The sequence below is a fragment of the Cebus imitator genome, unplaced genomic scaffold (genome assembly GCF_001604975.1).
Source record: "Cebus imitator isolate Cc_AM_T3 unplaced genomic scaffold, Cebus_imitator-1.0 Scaffold45, whole genome shotgun sequence".
In the NCBI taxonomy this organism is placed as follows: domain Eukaryota; kingdom Metazoa; phylum Chordata; class Mammalia; order Primates; family Cebidae; genus Cebus; species Cebus imitator.
In genome coordinates, this window is record NW_016107360.1 from 16,450,357 (window position 1) to 16,459,079 (window position 8,723).

At 42.2% G+C, this 8,723-nt stretch overlaps 1 pseudogene; it reads right to left on the reverse strand.

The window, feature by feature from the left end:
* Window positions 1–3,087: 3,087 nt before the first annotated feature.
* On the reverse strand, window positions 3,088–3,246 carry LOC119470960 (annotated as a pseudogene).
* Window positions 3,247–8,723: the final 5,477 nt, after the last annotated feature.

The following is an 8,723-nucleotide window of genomic DNA, read 5'->3' on the forward strand; positions in this document are numbered from 1 at the left end:
CACCATGTTGACCAGGATGGTCTCGATCTCTTGACCTCGTGATCCACCCGCCTCGGCCTCCCAAAGTGCTGGGATTACAGGCTTGAGCCACCGTGCCCGGCCTTAGACTTCTACTTTAATTCATATACTGTTCAAGTTAACAATTTCCTAGTATCCTCCAGAATATTTATAAGATAGAACTTGCTAAAAAGAGTACTCAAAAAATGGTAGGTATAGAGAACAATAGAGAGCAAAAAAGGAGCCCCTCTAAGTACTCCCTCTCTACCCAGAAAGGCTCCTTTAGGGGTTAACTTCAGCTCTGTCAGGAGAGTGAGCCCTTGGGATATGGGGTGACCTCATTAGTAGCTTCACAAAAATCCAGTCATCTGAGGAGAAACCTGAAATTCTTTACTGTTCTGGTAGTGTGTGGAGGGCACAGCAGGCTCCTGCTACTTCTAGACTAAAGAATGTTCCCATCCTTCCTGGCAGTGGCTGCCCAGACCTGGGCTTCGACTCCCTCCTTCTGGAAAATGACAAATATTTAGCAACTTGGCCACATTTTTTATTGGCTGAGAAGGAAAAAACCCAGGGCTTTGCTGCTCACATAGATGCAAAGGAGCATGCCTCTTGCTGTCTAGGAGCTTGTGCTCCATAGTGACAGCTTAAGCACAGCCAATGCGGAGCTGTAGATGCACACACAGAGGCCGCGATCTGGTTTCTAACCCTAATTCATTCTGTCCACTGTGTGACCAGAGACTACTCTGAACCTGGCACTACTCTGAACCTCAGTTTCTTCGTTTGTAAAAATGGGGTAATAGGCTGGACGTGGTGTCTCATGCCTGTAATCCCAGCACTTTGGGAGGCTGAGATGGGCAGATCACCTGAGGTCAGGAGTTCGAGACAAGCCTGGCCAACATGGCAAAACCCTGTCTCTACTAAATATACAAAAATAGCCAGGTGTGGTGGTATGGGCCTATAATCCCAACTACTAGGGAGGCTGAGGCAGGAGAATCACTTGAACCCAGGAGGTGAAAGTTGCAGTGAGCCGAGATGGCGCCACTGCACTCTAGCCTGGGCAACAGAGCAAGGCTCTGTCTCAAAAAAAGGAGGCGGGGAGCAGGTAATAATAGTGCTTGTCTTGGCTACCTCAAAGGTTGGTTATGAGATTCAAGTAAGATTGTAATTGTTCAAGTAATGTGAAAACTGTGCAAATGCAAGTATGATTTGTGTTTTTTAACTTGACAAACTAAAATTAATAACTGGTTAAAATATTTTTTTAATATCTTTCACCCGGGTTCAAGGAGTTTAAAATGGAGATGATATCTGAGAAGGGCAAGTTTGAGCAGCACCCACCTCTGTTTCCTGTAAGATTTGCTCATTAGCTTCAATTGCTGCCAACCATGGCTCAACGTGAGAGTCTGTGTTCCTGATCTCAGCCATTACACAAAAATCAGTGTCTGATGTGTGCATACTGTTTTTAAAGCCCTGAACCTCCATGATCTCACCTGATCCCAGTTCTCAGTCTCTTAGACTCTCAAAAGGATGCTGTGAACACTACGGAGGGTATTTTTTAAAGTTAGGGTTTTCACCCCAGAAAGCAGATTAAAACTAACACACATCACTATATAGGTTGAATAATTTGAGTAAATTACAGAAAATATAACACTAAGAATGACATAAATATGTAGGACTGGGTCCTACCCCAGAAGTTGATCTAGGGCCCCAGCCCTCTAAGGCCACACGGACTGCTTTGTGGCTTTTGCTGGCCTCCTCGCTGCCTTCCGCCTCTCTGTCGTCCCAATCCCTTTCTCCTCCCCACCTTCCTTGCTCTAGTTGTTGTTTAATTTCCACTGAAGAATCATCATGGCATTGTGGAAGGAGAACTGGACTACAAATCAGACTCATCTGCGTGGCTGATCTGTTCATGTGTCTATAACCAATATTGACTAAATGACTAGCAGGCCCCAAGGCATGTGCCAAGTACCTTGCATAAATTGCCTTGTTTAGGTGAGATCAATACCATTGCCATTTTTCAGGTAAGAAAATGGGCTCAGGGAAATTAGTGCATATATCCAGGAAGTATGGGAGCCCAGGATCGAGATTCCGGAGCCTCCTTCTCTGGCACCATGCTGCCTGGAAGAATTAATAATGGGACTCCTGAAAGTTTAACTGCAAGTGATCTAGGATAAAGCATGTCATCAATAATAAATAAAAAGTTGATTTAAATTCCCTTCCTTTATTAAAGGGGAACAATAAGGCCATCTGTCCTATCTACCTCAAAAAACTGTCCTGAAGATCAAATGTTAAAGAGGCTGTCTAGGGATTTTCTAAGCTGTAAAGTGCAGTACAGAAGCTTCCTAGCATTTCTTCCCCATGTCTTCCACCCAGCAGGAGCAAATGTACCACTGGCGGCTGAGCGGGTTACTTGATTCTGCCCCAAAGTGAGACTGACTTTGAAAGCAATGACTCTAGTAACTGCCAGGAAAGAGAATCAAAAGAAAGTGAGCCTGAGACTTTTCTGCCTTGATAAGACTCTGGGACCCGGACTTGCATCCTAGGTGAAAGGAAGTGTGTTGGGGAAAGCAGTTCTGAGAGGTAATGCCACACCCACAGGGGCCCCACACTTGACCAGCACAGTGCATTCTCACCAGTATTGCCTGTCACTAACCTAAGCTTGAGGAGGCTCTCGTGTCTGTTTGGATTAACTCTGCACAGGGACACATGTTGCAGGTGCTATGAATGTTGAGGGTTAAGGCACAGGTGGTGTCACTGCTTCACCATCGACACACCAGTGTTTATTATTTTTTTTTAGTTAATCTTTGTTTTTCATTTGTTTATAGTTTCAACTTTAATTTTAGATTCAAGACGTATATGTGCAAGTTTGTTACCTGGGCATATTGCATGATGCTGCAGTTTGGGGTACAATTGAGGCAGTCACACAGGTAGTAGCCATTGTACCCAACAGGTAGTTTTTCAACCATTTCCCCTGACTTTGCCTCCCTTCTCAAGTAGTCCCCAGTGTATATGTTGCTATCTTTATGTACATATCTACCCAATGTCTAGTTCCCACTTATCAGTAAGAACGTGAGATACTTGGTTTTCTATTCCTGTATTAATTCACTTAGGATAATGGCCTCCAGTTAAATCCATATTGCTACAAAGGGCATGATTTCATTCTTTTTATGACTGCACACACCAGTCTTTAATTAGCAATAATCGTGCCTCGGCTAAACCTCATCGGCTATGATACTGCCACTGCTCAAAGCTCACACCAATCTTTAAAATCACAAAAGTTTTGTTTTATTTTCACATTGGTCAGTCTTTTCAATTCAGCTAAAATTTACCCCAAAATGTTAATCTCAAATTAAAAGCGTCGCTGGTAAAGGATCATAAGTATCCTGATATTTTAGAAATTGGCAAGAGAGTGGTTGCAAAAGGGCTAGGGAGGTGAAAGAGAGAGATTGGATAAATAATAATCTGACATAAATCCAGAATCTCTTTCCTGCACAGCACTGCCCAGATCCCAATAACTCAATAATGGCTAACACAATACACCCAATAGCTAGTTGCCCTTCCGGGAGGGAATATTTCTACTCATAGAACAGTGGTTTTCAAAGCATGACCCTTTGATTAGCAGCATCCACAGCATCTGGGAACTGGTCAGAAATGCAACCCTCAAGACCAGGTGTGGTAGCTTACACTTGTAATCCCAACACTTTGGGAGGCTGAGGTGGGAGGATTGCTTGAACCCAAAAGTTCGGGATCAGCCTGGGCAACATAGTGAGACCTTGTCTCTACAAAAAAAAAAAAAAAAAAATTATCTGGGCATAATGGCTTGCACTTGCGGTCCCAGCTACTCAGGAGGTTGAGGTGAGAGGATCGTTTGAGCCCAGGAGGTTGAGGCTGCAGTGAGCTGTGGCTGTGTCACTGCACTCCAGCCTGGATAACAGAGTGAGCCCCTGTCCCAAAAAATAAATAAAAAAGAAGAAATGCAACTCTCAGTTTGCCTGTCAGACTTACCAGAAACTCGAGAGGAGGGTCCCAGGATTGTGTGTTTTAGCAGGCTTCTGGGTGACTGTGATACACACTTTGCTGATAACAGAATCACCTGGGAAATTTGGATAAACTACCAAGACTCTAGTCCTATCTCATGGCAACAAGCCTGAGCTGCTGGAATGATCTCTCCAGGTGATTTTGATAAACACCAATGTTTGAAATTCACTGATCCTAGTGTCTCAGAGGACCCAGCTAGAGGCAAATAATGGTAAAGTCTTCAAGAGTCACAGAAGACGTAGACGGAAACCAAGAAGCAAAAGTCAGCAAGACAATGCTCTAAGACTGCTATTTGACGAATAGTGGCAACACTTCAAAATCAGCATTTGACGCACCTTTTTCAAAATATTAAAGGAGCAAGACAAAAAAAGCAACTTAAAAGTAAAAGAGCCTCAATAATTTTAAAACACAGATTGTTAACCAAAAAAAAATGAAAAAAAAAAAAAAAAAAAAAAACCACTTTAATCAATAACGTCAAGATCTCTCTGCAGCCAGAGGAATTTCTAACAAAAGCTAGGAGCCTCTCATAATCAACTTCAGATTATTAGGCAATAGAAGAATAGCTGTTAACTGTTTCTAAATTAGTGTTTTATTTCATTATTTGTTTATTCTGAGGTAACTTCTCATTGAAAATGTGCTAAACTGCTTCCTCTTTCCCTCTAGTGAGGTCTGAAAACAAAGCTTTGAAAACAGACAAACATACAAAACATCCACACCTGACATACGCCAGGTCCCCAAATGGGCTTTGGCACCTTATCTCATTTAATCTTCACAACGTGATGCCTAAGGAGTAGTGGAACATCCTTAGCATAACAAATCCCATAGGCTCAAAGCGGTTAAATTTCCGTGAGGAGAGACAGCTGACTCAGTACCCTGAGTTGTACTTTCCCATTAAAGTTCCCTGGCTTTAATTACCACCCCAGTAATACCCAAGGTGACTGTTTCTCTCTTACTACTCTGACACCTCCCTTCCAGGACTAAAATACTTTCCCTTGGTTCCTCTGACCATATCTGGAACAAGATAAAATTTTCAAAAGACACTGCTAATAATAACTAGGTTGAGTGCAGTGGCTCATGCATATAATCCCAGTACTTTGGGAGACTGAGGCAAACAGATCACTTGAGCCCAGGCTTAGCCCATGGTGAAACCCTGTCTCTACAAAAAATATAAACAAAAAACTAGCTGGGTGTGTTGATGCATGCCTGTAGTCCCAGCTACTCAGGAGGCTGAAATAGGAGGATCGCTTGAGCCTGGGAGGTAGAGGTTGCAATGAGCTGAGATTGCAGTGAGCTAAGTTGGTGCCACAGCACTCCAGCCTGGGTGACAGACTGAGACCCTGTCTCAAAAATAAAATAAAATAAATTAATAATAAACTAAAGGGTTAACAAAAGAAGAATAAGCACACAGAATTTAAGATGAGCAGCATAGAGAAAAGGATAAGAAAATATAGTTTTAGAACCAGAAGACCTGTTTAAAGTGTGTCATTTACTAGCTATGACTAGTTAATTAACCTCTCTATCCCTTAATGTCTTCATCTATAAAGTGATGATAAAAGCATCCATCCTGCAATCTCATAAAATAGCATCCAACAATACTGTTTATGTATATATACTTATACATACATATATAGATAGATATTCAGCTTAGCTTATAAAGTACACGTATTAGATTGCAGCATGGCTAGTTTACTCCCAGTTCTGTGCTATTCCACACAATATCTGGAGAAATTCAATCTAGTTCAGCAAAAGGCCACCTAGCTTCATTGCTAAAGACAACTCATTTCATTTTTACAGATGATAAAAATAAGCCTCATCTGCAATTCCAGCTATCTAAACCCACCACTCTTCAAAGACGTGAGCTTAAATATCACTCTTTCAAAAAAGATCAAAATATAGAAATCAAATAACCTTGCATAAGTATCCTAGGTGATATAAAACTCAGAATGTAATTTTTAATTGCATATATTTCTTATGAAATAAAATGGAAAGGATTGAAAAAATTCTTGTATAATCAAAAAGTTAAAGTTAGAAGTATTTCCAAGGTGTCATCAAATCCAGAACAGAAATTGATTCAATGAAAATTCCTAGAAATTGGTTTTCTGCCATTATAAATGTATGAATAAATTGCAATGTCCAAATCTTCTGCCCACACTAGTGAAAGCAGAAGAAAAACAGCCAGGTGCAGCACTTTTAGAGGCCAACATGGCAGATTGGTTCAATACCAGACTGGACAACTGGCAAAATCTTGTCTCTACAAAAAATATAAAAATTAACTGGGCATAGTGGCATGTACCTTCAGTCCTAGCTACTCAGGAGGCTGAAGTGGGAGAACTGCTTGAGCCTAGGAGGCTGACGCTGCAGTAAGATATGATTGCACCACTGCAGACAGTGCTCTGGATGACAGAGCAAGACCCTGTCTCAAAAAAAACAAACAAAGGAAGGAAGGAAGAAGGAAGGAAGGGAGGGAGGGAGGGAGGGGGAAAATGTGATAATATCCTTTAATGGTTACATATGTTTGTAATTGAACTGATACCCCTACACACACAAAAAAAAATTATATAAAAGAGTTTCACAAAGAAACCCATGTTTCATCCTATATTTGGTAGACCATGACAGATTTTATAAAGACTAAATATGCATCTACACATTTAAAAATATTAATTTTCCTTAATAATGGCTTACTCTTGTGCTATATTTATTACACACAACCATTTTTGCCTCCATAATGTCCTTTGAGCTTCATGGCACAGGAAATGGTGTAACTATATTTATACTCTTTTTTTTTTTGAGACAGGGTCTAACTTTATCACCCAGCCTAGAGTGCTGTGACATGATCTCAGCTCACTGCAGCCTCAACTTCCTCAGCTTAAGCTATCTTACCACCTCAGCCCCCTATGTAGCTGGGACTACAGGCATACACCACCATGCCCAGCCAACTTTTTGAATACTGGGGAGAGATGGAATTTTGCCATGTTGCCCAAGCTGGTCTTAAACGGTTGAGCTCAAGCAATCCACCCACCTTTGCCTCTCAGAGTGCTGGGATCGCCACATCTGGCCAAATGTACTCATTTTAAAAAAGCAGATTGTATAAGCTTAGAATGTAAGTAGCCTGCCCAAGGATACTGAGCTTAGGATAACCCAGGTGTCCTGACTCCTGATCTGATTATCTTTCCATTAGTGAGGTAATATCCTTTAATGGTTACATATGTTTGTAATTAAACTTAATACCACAAAGGTGTGTCTTTTGATGGAAGAAACCAACATGTTTTACAATGATAAATCTCCCTTTGAAAGGACAGTGTGTTAGTGTCTTCTTTTAACATTCTGAAAACTTTCAAGGGAATAAGAATATATGAATCTTCATCTCTCAGTAAAAGTGTAAGCCAGTCCGCCTCATTGTCCACTTAATCCACTGAATCTTTGAAAAGTCAACAGACTTTGAAAAGTCAAAAGTCTCTGTGAGCACCACAGACTTGCTTGGGGAGAAATGAGGATTCATACATGAGACCAAAAGGCCAGAGATGTACTTAGCAACATTTCCAGTGTACGAGATTTTTTTAAATCACATGTACCAAATAAGACATTTTCCTCCCAGTTGCACAAAACCGGCAGAAGAGCTCTGCCCAGATTAAATGGAATCTTTGAATATCTCAAACGAAAAATTTTAAAGTGAGTTAAGTTTCACTATTCCCTCAGCTGAAGATGTTCAAAGATCTGGTTCATGTGTAATACTGAATATTTACAAAGCATTTTACAGTTTTAACAGCATTTCTACTTACATTGTGTGGTCAGATTTTCCAGCTCCCTAGTGAAATGGAATTATTATCATCCCTGTGTTACAGATGAAAAACCGGAGGCACAGGGGGAGTATGCTGCCCAAGATCACAATGAAAGCAGCATTTCCACCTCTGACTTCAAATCTTGTGTGCTCTTTTTACTTCTCCTATGTTGTCTACACTAAAAGCAAGTCTTCCCCCAACTGCACACCTCAAGTCCTTTCAGAAGAGACTGGTTCAAATGCTGGCTTCCTTTTTCACACGTGTAGCTAAGTTTTGGACAAGCAGGAATCTCTGGCCCTTTTCCCAATTCCCGTGGGAAGAGACGAGAAAAGGTATTTCTTTTACCTAGCCTTTCCAAGACAACAAGGAAGGCTTCTCCCCATGGTGCTGGCGCCGGTACAAAGCTGGAGAAAGGGATCCTTAGGGTGTAAACTGTCTTGCCAGCTACTGTTTAAACCTCTGTGAAAGATGGGCCTAATGAAATAACCCCCTATTGAACCCGGAAATCAATCCTAACTTGTAAAAGAAGTTATGGGCAAGAGGACGAGAAAAGCAAAATCCTGCTGGGAGATAGCGCTTTCTCTTTTTCCCCCAGAAAGTCTCCAGGCAGCAGCTCTCCGAGATCTTTAAGCAAGATAAGGAAACTCACCCGCCGCGCTGCGGCTTCGGGGCCAGCAGGGCTGGGACATACTCGCCGCACACTTCAGCACCGGGGACAGCTCCTGCCTCGCTAACTTCGGCGGCTCTTCCCGACGCCTCGCCGCGGGCTGTGCCTCACGGGCTGCGGAAGAGAACGGTGTCTCCGCACGCCGGGGTCCCGGCCTCTGGGTTTTAGCGAGCGCGAATGGGTCTCCGAGAGCAACGGGAGCAGCCGGTGGCGCCTCAGGCTGCGGTGACTGAGTCGAGCCCGAC